Genomic DNA, 17,821 nt, shown 5'->3' with positions numbered 1-17,821 from the left:
CCTCGTCACTAACAATACGAGAACAACAACAACAACAACCTCGTCGAAGAACTGCATGCCTTGTCAGGCCGGTTTCGAGCCGGTAAACACTGCCCACTTGCTCGGTCTCTGGTATGCGATGCAGGTTGGTGATGCAGGCAGAAAAAGTTGGAAAAATAAAGGCGAATCCTTGCACTAGGCAGCGAAGCTGGCAATTTAAATGGCGTTTCGCGGCTGCCGCAGCGTTTAACTTGGTGAAACTTGGCTCATGGTCGCCGAGCTGGTAGAAGCACGAGCACAGAATCGACCAGCGAAAGCACGGCGGAACTAGGTAGCGCGAGGTGTCTCGGTCGCTGGGCGTTACTTGTAGCAGCACTGCTTTTGTCGCTAATGCGCATGCGCGGATTGGCATGACGTCACGAGGTTATGCCAAGAGTTTATCATGTTGAGAAGCCCCGCCGCGGTGGTGCAGTGGCTAAGCTACTCGGCTGCAGGCACGCAGGTCCTTGGATCAAATCCCGGCTTCAGCGGCTACGTTTTCGATGGAGGCGAAAATGCTCTAGGCCCGTGTGCTCAGATTTGGGTGGACGTTAAAAAAAACCGAGGTGGTCATAGTTTCCGGAGCCCTCCACTACGGAGTGTCTCATAATCATATGGTGGTTTGGGGACGTTAGGTTAGGTTGCCACCATAATCATATGGTGGTTTAGGGACGTTAAAACCCATTCATCAGTCACCAACATCAATCAGGAAAGCTCTGCTGCGGGGCAAGGACCCTGCTTCACAGCCACAAGCCATCCGCCTGACGGAAGAAGCCGCAAGGAGTCAGAACCTATTCGCCGGCTTCTAACCGTGGAGGTGCCGGACCCCCATCACCTAGGCACGTGTACCGGGGATGGTGAGTAGGGGGCCTCCTTATCTGGCGGAACAATAAGGTTGTCCATCCCTCCAACCAAACAGGTGTTTTGGAGCTGGTGGCATCGCTGGTTACCAAGGTGATGGCGCGGCTGGCTTTCCTCGAAACTTGTACAACTTAAACAGCTAGCTCAACCACTTTCGATGTTAAAAATACCAGTGTGCGTAGAACATAACAACCGATTGGAAAAAAAAAGTGGCAGCATATCGACGGAGTGAATGATGGAGAGTGGGGCGAAGCATTCGTCCGTCCATGCGTCCGTCTGTGTGACCGTCCATGCGTCTGTTCGTGCGCCCGTCCCTGCGTTCGTTCATGCATCCGCCCCTGCGTCCTTTCATGCGTCCATCCATGCATCTGTCTGTGTGTCCGTTCGTCCATCTATTCAACACTCCAAGTACCACCATCTCGCATATTTTTATCATATATTCCCCATATAGAAGCACCGCCATTCAGTGGGCATTCCAAGGACTAAACGAGAGGTGGCACACGCACACTTTATTACGGCTTGCGCTTCGGGTCTTCTTCCCACCTTCAACCACCTTGAGTTCATGGTATATACTAGTTCACTGTATTCATGGAAATGCGGCCCAATGCTCGCTATACCTTTCTAAAACCAAGGAGGTTACGCCCAGCAAGTATAACGTAGCAACCTTTTCCTGTCAGATAGTGCTCAATGTACATGCCAGTGGCTGCTATTGTGAAATGAGAGACAGGAGGATTCAGCTTTTTAATTTCTTACGGCTTGCGCTTCGTATCTGCTTCCCCCCTTTAACCACCTCGAATTCATTCATGGTATATACTAGTTCATTGTATTCATGGCCCTGCGGCTCAACGCTCGCTAAACCTTTCTAAAACTAAGGATGTTACACCCAGCGAGTATAATGCAGCAACCCTTTCTTGTCCGATAGTGCTCAATGTACATGCCAATGGCTGCTAATGGGGATCGCAGCGTGCGCGTTGACTAAAAGCCGAATGCTCCTGTCTCTCATTCCCCATTAGCAGCCATTGGCATGTACATTGAGCACTATTTTTTATTGTTAAACAACACACAGAAGAAATCTCTCACCGGCACCACCTTGGAGGTCAAATGTTATATCTATTTCGGGTATGTGCCACTAGTGGTTACGTACTACGAGGCACGCTTAAGCCACGCCATAAGGAGCTTCGCCCCTAAAAAGCCACCCGCATCTTCCCATGGGGGATCTTGAGTAAATTCGTCGCAAAGTGGGGGGGGGGGGTATCACGTGAATGTTGCGTAATTGGGTATTGCTTGGAAATGATTACTTTTTATTTCGCATTTATTATTCTTATTCATTGAACGAATCAGAAGCGTTGCCTTCAGTGTGTGGTGGGACGCTGATGTTGAGTTGTGTCCCACTACTGGTTAAGGGTACTGTTGCGACCGTTTCGCAGGTGTCTTCCCGGGGTGGCACGAGACGCGAAACACGAGCATGCGCAGTAGGGGTGTGGATGGCGCCGCCGACGCCGAAGCGCGACATCGCGCGACAAAGAAATGCTCCGCATTTAGATATATCAGATTGAATTTTGAATCGACAGGCGGCTAGACAGTTGGACGATAACCCACCTGTTCATAAGCATTCGTCGCACAATTTCAAGGCACCATTCAAGCCATTTAATTACCTTGCAGTCGTTCGATTAAATGGTGAAATGGAAAGCCAACGCCTTTTGCCGCAGTACTGCTCATTATGAATATTGTCACGTTAAAGAGACAGGAGACGTTTTTAAGGCGTCCTCACAAAAGTCCGAAGAGCGGTCGGCTCAGCGCAGCCAAAAACAGAACAATGGCACGAGGGGAACTGCCACTTCGTCTGCCTCTTTTGCGCTGGCAGATCAAGCGCGCGGCACTGCCCCTCCTCCCTGAAGAGCATCGCCTCGATGCTAAACGAAGCGTGTATCGTAAAAAAAAAAAACATTGTCACAGTGTGTGGTACGGTTTTAACCGCACCACGTGTACAATCTCGGGTCGTAGCTGTCGGCGTCGGGGTGGTTGGCTTCCGTCCGGAAGGACTTCGTAATTGACGTCGCTCACTTGTCGTAGCACTTTGTACGGGCCAAAATACCGACTGAGAAGCTTCTCAGAGAGACCTTTGCAGCGCACAGGGGTCCAAACCAACACCTGGTCACCTGGTTTATAATCGACTTGTCTGTGGCAGCGGTTGTAGCGCTGTGCATCGACGCCTTGTTGTTTCTTGATGTTTACGCGGGCTAGTTGACGTGCTTCCTCGGCTCGTTGCACGAAACACTCAGCATCTTCGTCGAGATTCTCGATGTTGTCAATGTCGCATGGGAGCATTGCGTCCAACATCGTCTGAACGTCCCGACCGTATAGAAGACGAAACGGAGTGAATCGTGTGGTCTCTTGCGTAGCGGTATTATACGCGAATGTTACGTAAGGCAGTATTTCATCCCACGTCTTGTGCTGTACGTCTATGTACATAGACAGCATATCAGTCATCGTTTTGTTAAGCCGCTCGGTCAGTCCATTTGTCTGAGGGTGATACGCTGTTGTCTTGCGATGCGTGGAGTAACTTAACTGAAAAACTTGTTCAAGGAGCCTTGCTGTAAACGCTGTTCCTCGGTCTGTGATGACACAGGATGGAGCACCGTGGCGTAATACAATTCTCTCGATGAAAAACTGAGCAACTTCACAAGCCGTGCTTTTAGGAAGCGCCTTAGTTTCAGCATAGCGGGTTAGATAATCTGTAGCGACGATTATCCACTTGTTGCCGGAAGATGACAAGGGAAACGGACCCAGGAGGTCCATGCCGACTTGATCGAAGGGTGTTCTGGGTGGCTCGATAGGGTGAAGTAATCCCGCAGGCTTAACAGATGGGGATTTTCGGCGCTGGCATTCGCGGCAGGCTTGAACGTACTGTTTAACGCAAGCGGCAAGTTTCGGCCAGTAGTAAGACTTTCGTACCCTAGCGATGGTTCGGGTGATGCCCAGATGGCCCGATGGAGGCTCGTTGTGGCAGGCAAATAGAATTTCCTCACGCAGCTCTGCGGGGACGACCAACAGGTAAGTTTTGTTGCTGGCGGCTGCGTTCTTCTTGTACAACACGCCCTGTCGTAAGCAGAAGGATGACAATCCGCGAGTTATATGCTGGGGCAGTGATACGTTGCGGCCCTCTAGATGTTCAATGATAGGTCGCAATTGAGCATCTGCTCGCTGCCGTAAAGCCAAGTCTGTTACGCTTACGGAGCCAAGGAAAGGGCAGTCCTCTTCGAAGCTCTGAGCGGCAGGCTCAACTGGCGCGCGTGACAACGTGTCCGCATCTTCGTGTGCACGACCGGACTTGTACACGATAGTGACGTCGTACTCCTGCAGACGTAGGCTCCACCTTGCCAGTCGTCCGGAGGGGTCTCTGAGGTTCGCAAGCCAGCACAGCGAGTGATGATCCGTCACTACTCTGAATGGACGGCCGTAAAGGTAAGGTCGAAACTTAGCAATTGCCCACACGACAGCAAGGCACTCCTTCTCCGTGGTACTGTAGTTTGACTCCGGGCGTGTTAGGGTTCGGCTTGCGTAGGCGATAACCTTTTCAATTCCCTCCTGCCGTTGGACGAGTACCGCGCCCAGACCGACGTTACTGGCGTCGGTATGAATTTCTGTTTCGGCTTCCTCGTCGAAATGTCCAAGAACAGGTGGTGATGCCAGGCGAAGCCGAAGCTCTGTGAATGCTGATTCTTGTTCAGCACTCCAAACGAACGGCGTATCGTCTCTAGTGAGTCTAGTTAATGGTTCGGCAATTTTCGAAAAATTGCCTATAAAGCGCCGGTAGTACGCGCATAGACCAAGAAACCGCCGCACACTTTTCTTATCGGCAGGAGTCGGGAAGGCTGCGACAGCGGCGGTTTTCTCAGGGTCAGGACGGACGCCTTCTGCGCTTACGACATGTCCAAGGAACTTTAGTTCTTCGTAACCGAAATGGCATTTTTGCGGCTTTAACGTAAGGTTAGCCGTCCGAATCGCCTCAAGTACTTGTCGTAGTCGCTTCAGATGTTCGGAGAAGCTGGTTGAAAACACGACCACATCATCCAAGTACACAAGGCAGCTTTGCCATTTTAAGTCAGTCAACACAGTGTCCATCATGCGTTGGAAGGTAGCTGGCGCAGAGCAGAGTCCGAACGGTAGCACCCGAAATTCGTAGAGGCCATCCGGCGTGACAAAGGCGGTTTTTTCGCGGTCGCGCTCATCAACCTCAATTTGCCAGTAGCCACTCTTTAAATCCAGGGAAGAAAAATACTTCGCTCGTCGTAGTCGGTCAAGCGAGTCATCAATACGCGGCAGCGGATAAACATCTTTTTTTGTGACGTTGTTGAGCTTTCTGTAATCTACACAGAAGCGAAGCGTACCGTCCTTCTTCTTAACCAGAACGACCGGTGAGGACCAGGGACTGTTCGAAGGCTGGATAACGCCGTCGTCGATCATTTCTTTCACTTGCTGCTTGATAGCTGCGCGTTCTGTCGGCGAGACGCGGTATGGCTGTTGGTGAATAGGTCTTGCGTCGTCGTAAGTGATTATCCTGTGCTGTGTAATTGGCGTCTGACTCACTTTAGACGACTGAGCAAAGCACGCCCTGAATTCAAACAATAGCTCTCGCAAGGCCCTCTGGTTCTCTTCTGGCAGTGCACTGTTCATGTCAACATCTATTACGGTTTGTCCATTGCGGCTACTGTCTTCACAGGCAAAACACTCAATGACGTCCTCCAAGGCTTCAGCGTAGGCGACCGCAGTGCCCCGGAAAAGGTGACGATGCTCATTGGTGAAATTTGTAATCATGACCTCGGCTGTACCGTTCCGAATGTCAATGATGCCTCGTGCCACAGAAATTCCAAGCGCCAGCAGCAGGGAGACGTTGCACTCTGCCACTGTTTCACCGTCACTGGTTCCTTCGGAAGTCACCTGAATTAGGATACTTGCACGAGGTGGTATTGTGACACTGTCGTCGGAAACACGGAGGGCGGTTGTACGGCGGTTGGAGTCCCTTGACGTAGCGTTGACTGTCGAAAAGGAAATGCAGCGTCGCCGTAGGTCGATTACGGCGCCATATTCCCGAAGAAAATCGAGGCCGAGAATTAATTCGCGGGAGCAGTCACGTAGCACGATGGAGCTGACCAAAAACGTGCAGCCTCGTATTTGTAGCCTGGACGTGCACAAACCAACCGGCGTTACAACATGTCCGCCAGCTGTACGTACATGCGATCCTGTCCAAGGCATTATCACTTTCTTCAAGGTACGTGCCAATTGTCCGCTAATAATCGAGTAGTCAGCACCAGTGTCTATTAAGGCAGTTAAATTGCGACCGTCGAGCAGCACAGGTATGTCCATTGAAAAGTCGCTCAGCTGGGATACAGGCGCCGGCGTAGTCGAATTTCCGTTGGTCCGATGTCGCGTCGATTGGAGGGCGAGGTCTTCATCACGTCGAGAATCAGCGGCCTCGCCTCGAAAGGTCGCTGGCGTTAGTTTTCCAGGCGAGGGCTCGGAGACCGTCCTTGCGGCCTTCGATTTCCGTTGCCTGAATAAGATGACGACCGCGGTGACGGTGAGCGCGACTGACGCCTGAGTGGGACGTTCTGCCGAGCGATAAAATCTTCAATTTCTGGTGGTCTCTGTCCAAACCGGGGGCGGGGTGAATTGGCAGGAAAACCCTGCAGCCCAAGTCGGCGGTACTGGCAGTCTCGGTAGAGGTGACCCGCTTCACCGCAGTGGTAGCAAAGCGGTCGTCGGTCGGGCATGCGCCATATGTCGGATTTACGCATGACGGGTCGAGTGTCTGCAAAATAAGGGACCACCTGTGCGGACTGCAGTGTGGCGTACGGGGTTGCGGCTGGTAGTGGGACTGGTGCAGGTGCGTTGTGTTCGAACGTGTCGGTATAAGTGGTGCGCTGGAAACCACTCACTGGGGATGGTGTCGTGGACGACGGAACGGTGCGTCTCAATACGTCTGCGTAGGTCACCCCTAGAGGTTCACTTGAAGTTGCGAACGCCTGAAGTGGTGCAGCAACCTGCGTTGGTGTCTCGCGGCGAGGTGTGCCGAGCGCATGCTGAACTTCGTCACGTATGATGGTGGCGATGCAATTCGTGGAAGGCTGCTGCTGCGCCTGGTTCAGCTGTTGCAGCTGTTGTAGCTCGTCGCGAACAACCGAACGTATCAGCTCGCGAAGCGCTCCCACGTCGGTCGGGAACGAGCCTAGCCCGGTGGTATAGGTAGCATTCACTTGCCGATCGTACTGGTTCCGCTGCTGCAGCGCCTTTTCCATGGCGACGGCTTCAGTGAGGAACTCCGCGACCGTTCTAGGCGGACTACGAATGAGTCCAGCGAAGAGCTGCTCTTTCACACCTCGCATCAAATGTCGCAGCTTCTTGTCTTCCGGCATGGTTGGATCGGCGCGAGTGAACAGATGAACCATATCCTCCACGTATGTAGCCACACCTTCATTAGGCATCTGCATGCGGGACTGGAGGGCCCTTTCAGCGCGCTCTCGACGATCGAGACTCGAGTACGTTTCGCGGAGCCTGTGACAGAACTCATGCCACGACGTTAGGAGGCCCTTGCGGTTCTGGAACCATGTGCGAGCACCATCCAGAAGACTAAAGTACACATTCTTGAGCTTCGCTACTTCGTCCCACCCGTTGAAATCCGCTACGTACTCGTACTCAGCCAGCCAATCTTCCACATCTTCATAGAGGCCACCACGAAAGGGACTCGGAACACGTGGTTTTTGTAGCGTGTAATGAGTGGGTGCAGCTGCGGGTGCAGCGGTTGGAGCAGCGGCGGCTCCAGCGGTAGGGGAAGCGGTGACAGCAACAGTATTCTCCATACCAGTCGACGTACTTGTACTGTGAGGCACAAACTCGGGGGACAGTCCTCGAATCCTCCGACTGAAACGGTGTACCGGCGTAAGCTCTGGGTTTTGGGTCACGTTCCGGCTGCTAGAAGGAGTCTGTTGCATAGGTGAGGTTACCCAGCACCTCCACCATTAAAATGTCACGTTAAAGAGACAGGAGACGTTTTTAAGGCGTCCTCACAAAAGTCCGAAGAGCGGTCGGCTCAGCGCAGCCAAAAACAGAACAATGGCACGAGGGGAACTGCCACTTCGTCTGCCTCTTTTGCGCTGGCAGATCAAGCGCGCGGCAATATCACAAATTAACCTGCTCGGAGAGATAGCAGAACTTCGCGTTATAACCTGACCCACCACGCAGGCTTTGCCGGATCACTAAGACTAGCTAAGTCGTTCTTATCTGACTACATAGACAATATTCACATAGCGACACGCCTAGACGTTTCTACGTGCCCAGAGATAGAGGTGGCCGATTCTAAAGTGGTGGATACAATGGCCGCCCTTCTACGGCCCTTGGTGCCCCAGCATCGTCAATCTGTAATGAACCGCGCTTGGAAACCAATAACTGCCGCAGTCTTGCCAGGGCATCTCAGAGACTTTGTCTGGAGGTTGGGCTGGGGCTTGCTCCCCACGCGAGATCGGTTGCAGCGATGGCAGGTGGTTCGCACTCCCACTTGCCCTAACTGCGTCCTGGTAGAGACCAATCGACATGCGACGTTTGAATGTGTGGTTTCCTGCCTTTTTGGGCATGCGGTTAATGCTGGTTTTCGGGGACAGGGTGTGTGAACTTTCGTGTCCAACGGCCGATTTCCGCGTAGTCGCTTCTCCGCTCTGTTAATAGTTGCGGGGCTGTTCAGCCTTTGGAGAAACCGATGTGAGGCCGTAGCTGCCAATTGCCGCCGGCGTGCCTTGTGGCCGATACTGGGGAGAATGAGACGAGAGATCCTCGCGTTCCTCTCCGAGGAGCTTTTATTCCTCGGGGAGCAAGAGTTTCTGCGGCAGTGATCGTGCCCTTTCGTCAAGGTAGAACACGAAAGGATACAACTCATTTTTCGACCGACTTGGTGTGCCCGTTGAGTTGTGCCCGTTGAGTTGTTTTTTATGATTTCATTTGTTACATATCGTGTTTCATTCCATCTATTGTATCGGTATACCATTGTATCATTATATCGCATTCAGTTCTTGTGTACATATATGCCAACATTGTCATGTACATTAGAGCAAATGTCTTCATTGTAACGTAGTGATGTTAGTCGTGAAATATAGATGTGCCGAGGTGTATATGCTCTGTTACTGGAATGGTATGAAGCCTTTGTGTTCTGTACATGCTGTAAATAAATTTTTTCTAAACTTGAGTACCATGTACTCTAAATCGTTAACCACTTTTTCTAAACACAGCTTGTATGTATTTGTTAAGAGGGATGGCTCAGTGCTCTCCCATACGAAATACTCGATATTGTTAAACAATTTTTTCTAAGCAGCATTGCCTTGTAACGTGTTCGAAATCATCTACATTCGCGGTATTCACATCATGCAATACCTGTACGTAAAGGGGGGGGGGGAGCTGGCAATACCACCCCCTGTACTCATGGACAAGACAGAGTAATATCAGAACATACGCACGCTACACTTACGCCGATGAAGTTTTAAAATGCTTGAGGGTGCTGGAGCTTCGCCTAAAACAATGAAACGCGACAGTGCTCTCTCGATCCATTTAAACTGCCTTCTCAATCACTATACTGGCATCACTTCTCGGTGGACACTTCAAGGTGCCGCAAAGAAAAAAGCCTCGGTGCCCCATAACATTGACCGCATAGAGCTATCCTGGAACGCCTACTGCTTGGAGGGTTGTGAAGTGGCGCCTAATTCGTCATTTTACTGAAGTACTTTCTGCGTTCAAAATGACCCACGCACCTCGTAGCTGTGCGCTTTATGGCTGCTGTTGCTACAGCTGATGGTGATAATCAATCTTGCTTGAGCGCTTTGTAATCGATGAACCTTGAAATTACCAACGCGTTCGCTGTTGACTCGGGCAGACGTGCAACGCGGCAACTAAATTTCGAGCTATGAGTCGTTTGGCACCCTTTAATAACTGAAGGCAAACGGCATATGGTTCTTTGCAATCAGGTATACACAGTGTATAGCTCCGTATTATTAAATAGTGCAGACTTGACCCCTGCTCAGTAGTTTGCCCAGAGTAGTCTGGACAGCTGTGAGTTTGAAGGGGTGTATGGTTTGGCGGCAGTTACCCTTGTGAAGCAATCATTTGAGGCTTAGCTACGTCACTGCTTTTCTCCGTTGAATTGGCCAGTATCTCAGCACGAGCCATCAGATGACCCCTTCCGCAGAGGCTCCAGGTTGAATGAGCAGCGCCTCCCTCTTCGCGGCTGACACGATCAGCCTAATGACATTCAGGAGGCCACGTCTAGGAATTGCTTTTGGGACCACCTGATGGCCGCCGGTTTACGCCTAGGTCCCCTAAGCCACAGTGGCACGTCGCCTTCGTAGAATGACTACATCGTGTGGGGGCGCTTGTCAACCGGCTTAATGGCGTTAGCCACCACCCGATCTAAAGGGTACAGCCATATCAATCCATCCATCGTTTCCTGGTAGCCCCGCCAGCGTCAGGTTGAACCGAAAGGGGCTCAGGACAGTACCTTGTGGGACTGATGAAAGCTTCGCAGGTGGCTAGATTTCTGGACAGGCACTAGCACCGCGGGCAGCCAGACCTCAGGTTGGGGAGTTCGGCAAGATGTCATTAAAATCCCTCAACAGGCGTCGCCGTGCAGCCACCCCTGTTTGCTTAGCATGTTCTCTTCGATGCCACCAGCCGCGTTAGACAGAGTACGTGACTATTATAGGCACGTGGCTTTCAGCAGCGCCTGTGTGTCTAAGGAGAAAAGCCTTGTAATTGTTTTGTACTTGGCGACGACAACTAATGTGCTAGAGCAAAGGACTCACCGACGCCACGCATTAGGACTCATCCCTATTTATACGCAGTAAACCAAATATAGGCAAATATGATCGATATATTTTGAAAAGCCGCATAAGATTGACTTTCGGACTCGCGCGCTATAATGAAAGTGCATATATACGACATATGCAGCCTGAATACTATCACTGTGAACTGATTGGAATGATTTACCTTGACTGATCACCTTCCCTTTAGTTTACTCAGCAATTACCCAAGTGCAAGATACGAAGCAATTTGCAAATTTTTCGCGCGGCTGATTTGCTGCAGCATGGGCTGTTTCGTGAGACTTTCGGGGCCCTTTCAGGTATATATAAGTGACGACTAGTAATAACAAGGATAGCTAAATGGGAATTTCGGTCGGCACATGTTGGTTACCTAAGAATCTCATGTCGGCTAATGTTTGCTCACGCTGACCGAATGATGGTTCATTTGGACAAGTGTGGTCGTATGTTTCTTGAATGACGAAACTCTAGAAAAGGCGCACATGCTATGCAATGTACTCCAGAGCTTGACACTAGCTCGTCTGGTCAGGTAGCATGTTGCACATGAACGCTACGGTCACTGAGGAAGCTCAACAAGAACAGTTTTGATGTTTCAAAACTTCTACATATTCCCTGTTCATAATGCAGCGGATTTATTATTGTTAGATTGCTATGTCTAGATAAGTGCGTAATTGAACAGCGGGGCTACGTCCTCTGCATTCTGAACAGGCATCATGTACTGCTACAGAAACGTCGAAACTGTTCTTTCTGAATTAGAGGGTGCGCGCACGTTTCACAACTACGTTATGTGACAATTCCCTAGCACCAGAAACGTACTACCTAAACTTTCCCATAATTTGTACACTTCACCGTAGAAGTCGTAAAAAGCGGAGGGCACGGCTTTTGGGCTGAAGAAAAGTGAATGCGCGTTGGCTTTCGATATTCCGCAAGAGAGGTGTCTCGAAAGCAACGTATTTTTGGTAGAATCTGGGCTGCACTTTTGCCAATAATAATGATATTAACATATCTGTAGTTTCACACGCACAAACCACGATATGCCTACGAATCACGCCATAGTGTAATTCTCCGCACATTTCGAGCATCCGGTATTTAACTTGCGCTCGCAATCCGCAGCAGAGGCACCTCCACAATTTCTCATTCATCAAACCGCAATCACCGTGGCCCGTGTCAAACAACACTCTGCTACAGAACAGCCAATGACTAGGTACACGCATAACGCAAAACAAGCGGCTTTATTACTTACTATCACGTGTTTCTTTTTTTTTTCATCTTCATTTCCCTTTGATGTGTAGCAGGCGCAAAGCTATATATAGGACGGAAGTATACCCATTCTTTGTCGTCACAATGAGCCCGGACTCTGTGCAGCGTAAGTCGTTGCGCTGTGCAGTGGCGTGTGAAACGACCACGCGTAAGTGGGTCGAAGCATGAGATAGCGGCGAATGTTCTTTTTGTCACGAAGCTACCCCCTTCTACGGTAATTTGAGCATAATTCCCAGATGCAAGCGAAACAGCCACTTTGACATGCTGATGAAAGGCAAGCACTATAATAATGTACCTTTTGTTGTACGCAATGCATCGCGCACAACCAACTTTTTTTATTGATGTGATTTAACGAGATGTTGGCGCACCAATAGGGCGCTGGCTACTCCTTATGCCTTAAAAACTGGTTTGCCGTTGCGTGAAAATGCAAAGATTGATTGAATCGATCACACCTTGGCCAATGACCTAAAGCTTCGTATGTCTTCTGCAAAGATAACGTTGACTGGCCGACGAGAACGTTGCTATCTAGAGCTGTGCCTGTGAGCATCAAAGAGAGGTTCCCACGTCCTGACGATATCTACAACTATCTAACATGTGGTAAGGGTTGGTGGTGCGAAACGTGTAGATACAAAGTTACGTTGCGATAAGCTCTAGGCATGTCACATTATCTGACGAGAAATGATATTGTATGTTACAAGCGAAACTAGCGTAGCTGTTACTCGATTGTTTTCGCGGTTTCCCTTTAATTAAGCTAACGAATAGAAAAATCAGTATAGCTAGTAGAAGAGGGGAGATGACCTAACTTTATACGGGACCTTGAGCCCGTTACTCTAGAGAAGTTACGTGGTTTTCGAACTGCTCAGCGAACGCCAGCTCCGAAGGGTCTTCATGAATAAATGTGCCATCATGAATAAATGCAGGGAAAGCTGTTTTGTTAGCCTATATTTTGCCAAAAATAGTCATCAACACATACGGAGAAAGAAAGGATTGGGACAAAGGAGATTTTAGTCCGAATATTTAGTATATGTTTCTTCTTTACAGGGCTATAGCGGCAGTACGTGCAAAAATCGCGTGTCCTGGGAAACATCCGACGTGCATTAGGACGGAGAGAAGTGAAAGAACGCGACAAGCCAACACGCTGAAGGCTGACTTCGTAGTCACCGGGGAGGCACCAGTGGCTTCCGAGCACAATAAGGCTGCGTGCGCTTTCATGGTGGCTCGAGTCTTGTGGTACTTTAGGCTGAGCCGCTTTTTGGGGTGCCTTTTCATTGGCAACCTGAGTGGAAATACGATGAAGGACGCCGTCACCACTTGGAAGAGCCTGTACACGTTGTACGCGGTGGTTTGGTTTTCCACATTTCTCGCATACCACGTTGTCGAATTGATGAACACGTCCACGTCCGTCGACCTGGACAAGAAGTTTCACCGATACTTGAGGTTCGTATCTAGTTCGGTCGTTGTCGCAAAGGCTTGCGTAAACTACGTCTCCTTCTGCCTCGGGTCCGAAAGCCTGCTCGAGTTTATGAGGAGCGCGACGGCGTTCGAGATGTCGACTTTCTTTTCACCTGTGGTTAAAGGAAGGCTCGACCGTCGTCGACGCTTGTTCGTCGCCATCTATCGCACTATGCTCTGCATGTCTTTTTCCGGAACGTTCATCATGAGCGTCACGAGCAGTATAAAAAATCTCCTTCCGGAATCCACACCTTGGCGAGCGGTGCTTGTAACGGCACTCCTAGGCAGCAAAGTGGCAGTCTTCTGGTACGACTTCATGTTGTACGTCATCGCAACACGTTGCTTGGAAGTGCTGCTTCGATACCTGAAGTTGGAATTGACGAGACTGGAAGCTAGCTGCTCGAACAACGTGACAGTCACTCAATACGCGCAGTTGAACTCGGCTTCAAAGGTCGCCGTGGTTCGCGTGAACGTGTGCAAGATCAAGGCCCTCAAGGCAAAGCTAGACAAAATTTGTGGTCCAGCGATCGTGGCGTCCTCCTCCAGTTTTCTGGCTTTAGTCTGCCTGAACCTGTACAGATCACTCGCCCTTGACGTGCCTGAATTGGAGCTTTGGTTGCCTATCATGTACACGCTCTACTCTGGCCTCTGCTTCATCGAAATGGCTTTTGTGAGTGACCACCTTGCCAGGCAAGTAAGTAACAAAAGGTTGTAATGAAGCACTTCAGGTTACAAGCATTGTGGTTTATTCATGTGATACAGATCAATGCTCTAAAATGTAGGCGTGCGAAATAGACGGATACTGAGCACTTCAAAGTGGACCTGTAGATGTACACTCTGATAATCTAAAATGTGGTAGCACTCTTTAGGTGCCACTTATTAGGGCGACACCACGGGTGTTCTCACAAGGAAAGAGTTAGAGCTAAGAACCGCCGCATCGCAGGCTCTCTGACCAGCCTACCATAAATGTTGACACTCCGAGCTCTTGAAGGGCAAGCACAATGTTTCTTCTGTGAGGCCTGTCCGGCGTCGTAGTAGTTGTTGTGGCCACCACTACGGCGATGGCGCTGTGGCGCTCACACCGCTCAGCTCAGTTCAGTTCGGGCTGTCAAGATGGATGGACGTGTTTTTAGAGCGCTCCGGATCGACTGCGCAGATAAGTGTTTTTGCATGTTTTGAGTTTGTCTTTATAATTATAAGGCAGTGGTTGAAATCTTCGAAGCACTTATTTTATGGTACGGCTTTTTCGGGGGCCAGACACCAGGTATTTATTAGTTAGTGCGGGTGTGTTTGTTTGAAATTTTGTTGTTGTTCTTTTTTTTTCTTTTCCCACCCATTGGGGGAGGTGTGCGTACATTGAACACGCAAATTTTTGTAGTAGAGCTTAGACTTTCTTTTTTTTTCGAAGTGCAGGGCTTAAGTTTAGTAATTATCGAGTATAGAGACAATTGGTGTCAGAAAGGCATGGTTAAAAAGACTGTAAAGTGTTCAGGATGTGGAGTGGGTTGAAAGTGGACCCAAGCGTAGAAGCGGATAGAGAAGAAGCTGACGCGAAGTGTAGGCGATGTGAGGTCGAGGAAAAAATGGAGAAAATGATGGTTGCCGAGAGTGAACTGCTGATGAGAATCGCCGAGCTCGAGACTGCGTTGGCAACAGAGCAAGAGAAAACGAGGGCAATGGGACAAAGACTGAAGTCCGCTGAGGAAGCGCTAGCGAAGCTGAACAAAGAAGCGACCTACCGAGAGAACAGTAGGGAACCGGCAACCAGAATGGTGGAGAAGGAAAAGCAAGCAAGTTTGGAAAAAAACAAGTTTAGCCGGTTCAACTGTCGCAAGGCCCAGCTTCAGCGAGGTAGTGGTGGGGCAGGGAGGGAACAAAGCAGCCGGCGTCACAGGTGCAAGTAGCCCCAAGGTGCAGAACGCTCCAGCTGAAAAGTCAAAACTTCCCACGACAGTCGCATGCTTCAAACGCAGCTAATATATCACTTACATTTTAGCACACCATCAGTGCATACTGAATTGGTCAGAATTTAGAAAAAAAAGTGAAGGTATTGTCAACTAAACTGCATTTTATGGCCAAACTTGACATGCACAAGCTTGCAGCGCAGTTCCGAGGACATGTCACCACTGTGGCAATGTGTGGTGGCACTTGTGTGACTTTTTATATTTTCGCGGCAGCACACTGGCTTCATCGCATGCTTCTTGCCCGTTGCGAAGGGCGACACTGATTGATTGATTGGTAGGGTTTAACGTCCCAAAATCACCATATGATTATGAGAGATGCCGTAGTGGAGGGAAACGGAAACTTCGACCACCTGGGGTTCTTTAACGTACACCCAAATCTGAGCACACGGGCATACAACATTTCTGCCTCCATCGGAAATGCAGCCGCCGCAGCCGGGATTTGATCCCGCGACCTGCGGGTCAGCAGCCGAGTACCTTAGCCGCTAGACCACCGCGGCGGGGCGCGAAGGGCGATACTGACTACCTCGCCATCGCTGCACTCTCAGTAGTGAAATTCACGAACAGCTGATGTTTCCGCACGATTTCCACGCGTAGCACGGACATCGCGGCGAAAAGCCAGTAAAAAGCGGATAAGAGCGGCTAAAAGCAGATAAAAGCACCAATACGCACCTAAAAGCGAGTGGCGAGGCTATTGCTCCATATCGGATTTAATATCTCTGGTAGAACGTACCATTTTTATCAGTTTACTACAACGAGAATCAAGCGTTGATATGCATCTTATACGTACCAGTCTATGATTCCAGCGCTGGTGAACGTGGCTGGTTGGGACTCACTTTCCTGTGCCGCATCATCAGCGCTGACATCGTCTTCGGTCGTCGCTCTTACAGTGGCGAACGGCTCGAACATGTACAGTGTCAATTTTTATGAAAGTGAACACGGGGACGCATGGCCTGCACGCTCCTGCGGCTGCTGGCAGCGCGTTCAAGCGGCAGCGAGAGCAACGGCAGTCTCTTTTCGCGTCATCTTGTGGCGAGCAAAACAACTATTCGTTGCTGATGTGAAATCAGCGGCAAGATTGCGACCTCCCCCCCCCCCCCCCCACCTTCAAGGCGATTACGCAAGAGCCGATAATCACCTTAAAGTGTGAGGGGTTGCAATCTTGCCGTTTTATATCAGCAACGAATGGTTGTTTCGCTCACCACGAGATGACGCAAAGAAAGACTGTTGTTGTTCTCGCTGCTGCTTGATCGCGCTGCCAGCAGCCGCCGAAGCGCGTAGGCCACGCGTCCCCGTGTTCCCTTTCATAAAAATTGACAGTGTACAGATGTACAGTGAACTCTTCACTCCAAAGTTCGCCATACTATCAGAAATTAGCCGACTTCAGCAAATAAACCCGACATCGCCTACCGGCGAGCGCTGTCAGCTGTCCCCACCGTCCCGCGCATGATGTCATGAAGCTTCGACCAGTCACAGGTGGCGGCGAGACTCCCGATGGCGGCTGCGGCGCCTGTTGCTTGTTTCCGGCGCAATAAAACTGTTCCGGTTGCTATGTGCAAGTTTTCGACATGTTTTTAGAGTTTACAGCATGAAATTACGTATCATGACAGCATACCCTCGTTTTAAAAAAGCGTTTTAGTGTCTCTTTAAGAAATGCTGAGAGATTTTACTGGCAGCGCATCGGCGTTGGTTGTCCCGCATGAAACACGCGCTGAAAAAAAAGGCAGATTCCCCGTGCAGTGGGTATCGATGATATGCGAAACACAAATAAGGAAGGTTGATATGTCACTTTACTATCACCACAACGTTACGAGATGGAGGTAAACTATGCCGTACACGACTTCCGTGCCATGATTACCATTTTTGGATGTGTCGTTTACCTTCGTCTTATATTAACGTCACGTGATGCTAAACTTAGTATATGTGAAGCTAGCGAAACGGCCGCGAGCACGTTATGAACGTGGTATGTCGTCATGTTCTTGCATGACATGCGTGTCGTGATTATCATGTTGCCACCAGTGATATACCTTCGTCATCCATTGACGTCACGTAACACCACGTTTGGTATATGTGGAGCTAGCGAAATGGCCGCGAGTGCGTCATGAAGGCGCGTGCATCATGAAGGCGCGTCGACGCGCGTGCACGCTGGGCAAAGCGATGCTATACGTTAGCAAAACGCGAGAACTCTATATAGTCTAACGCCAGGCGTGACCAGCGTCCATCGGCGCGGCCTGATGGCAACCGGGGCGAAATGCGACATGCTGCATTTGGCGCCGATGCTTTACAGAGACAGCACTGTGTCTCCCTCTTTTCGTGACGGATGGACGCCGGATGCGCTGAAACGCGCATGCGTCAAGGCAACGCAGCGCGGTGCGATCCTGCGAGTATTTGGCAGGACCGGCGCGTGGCGTG

This window comes from Rhipicephalus microplus, chromosome 6 (assembly GCF_043290135.1).
Source record: "Rhipicephalus microplus isolate Deutch F79 chromosome 6, USDA_Rmic, whole genome shotgun sequence".
In the NCBI taxonomy this organism is placed as follows: Eukaryota; Metazoa; Arthropoda; class Arachnida; order Ixodida; family Ixodidae; genus Rhipicephalus; species Rhipicephalus microplus.
This window is presented reverse-complemented; position numbering follows the sequence as displayed.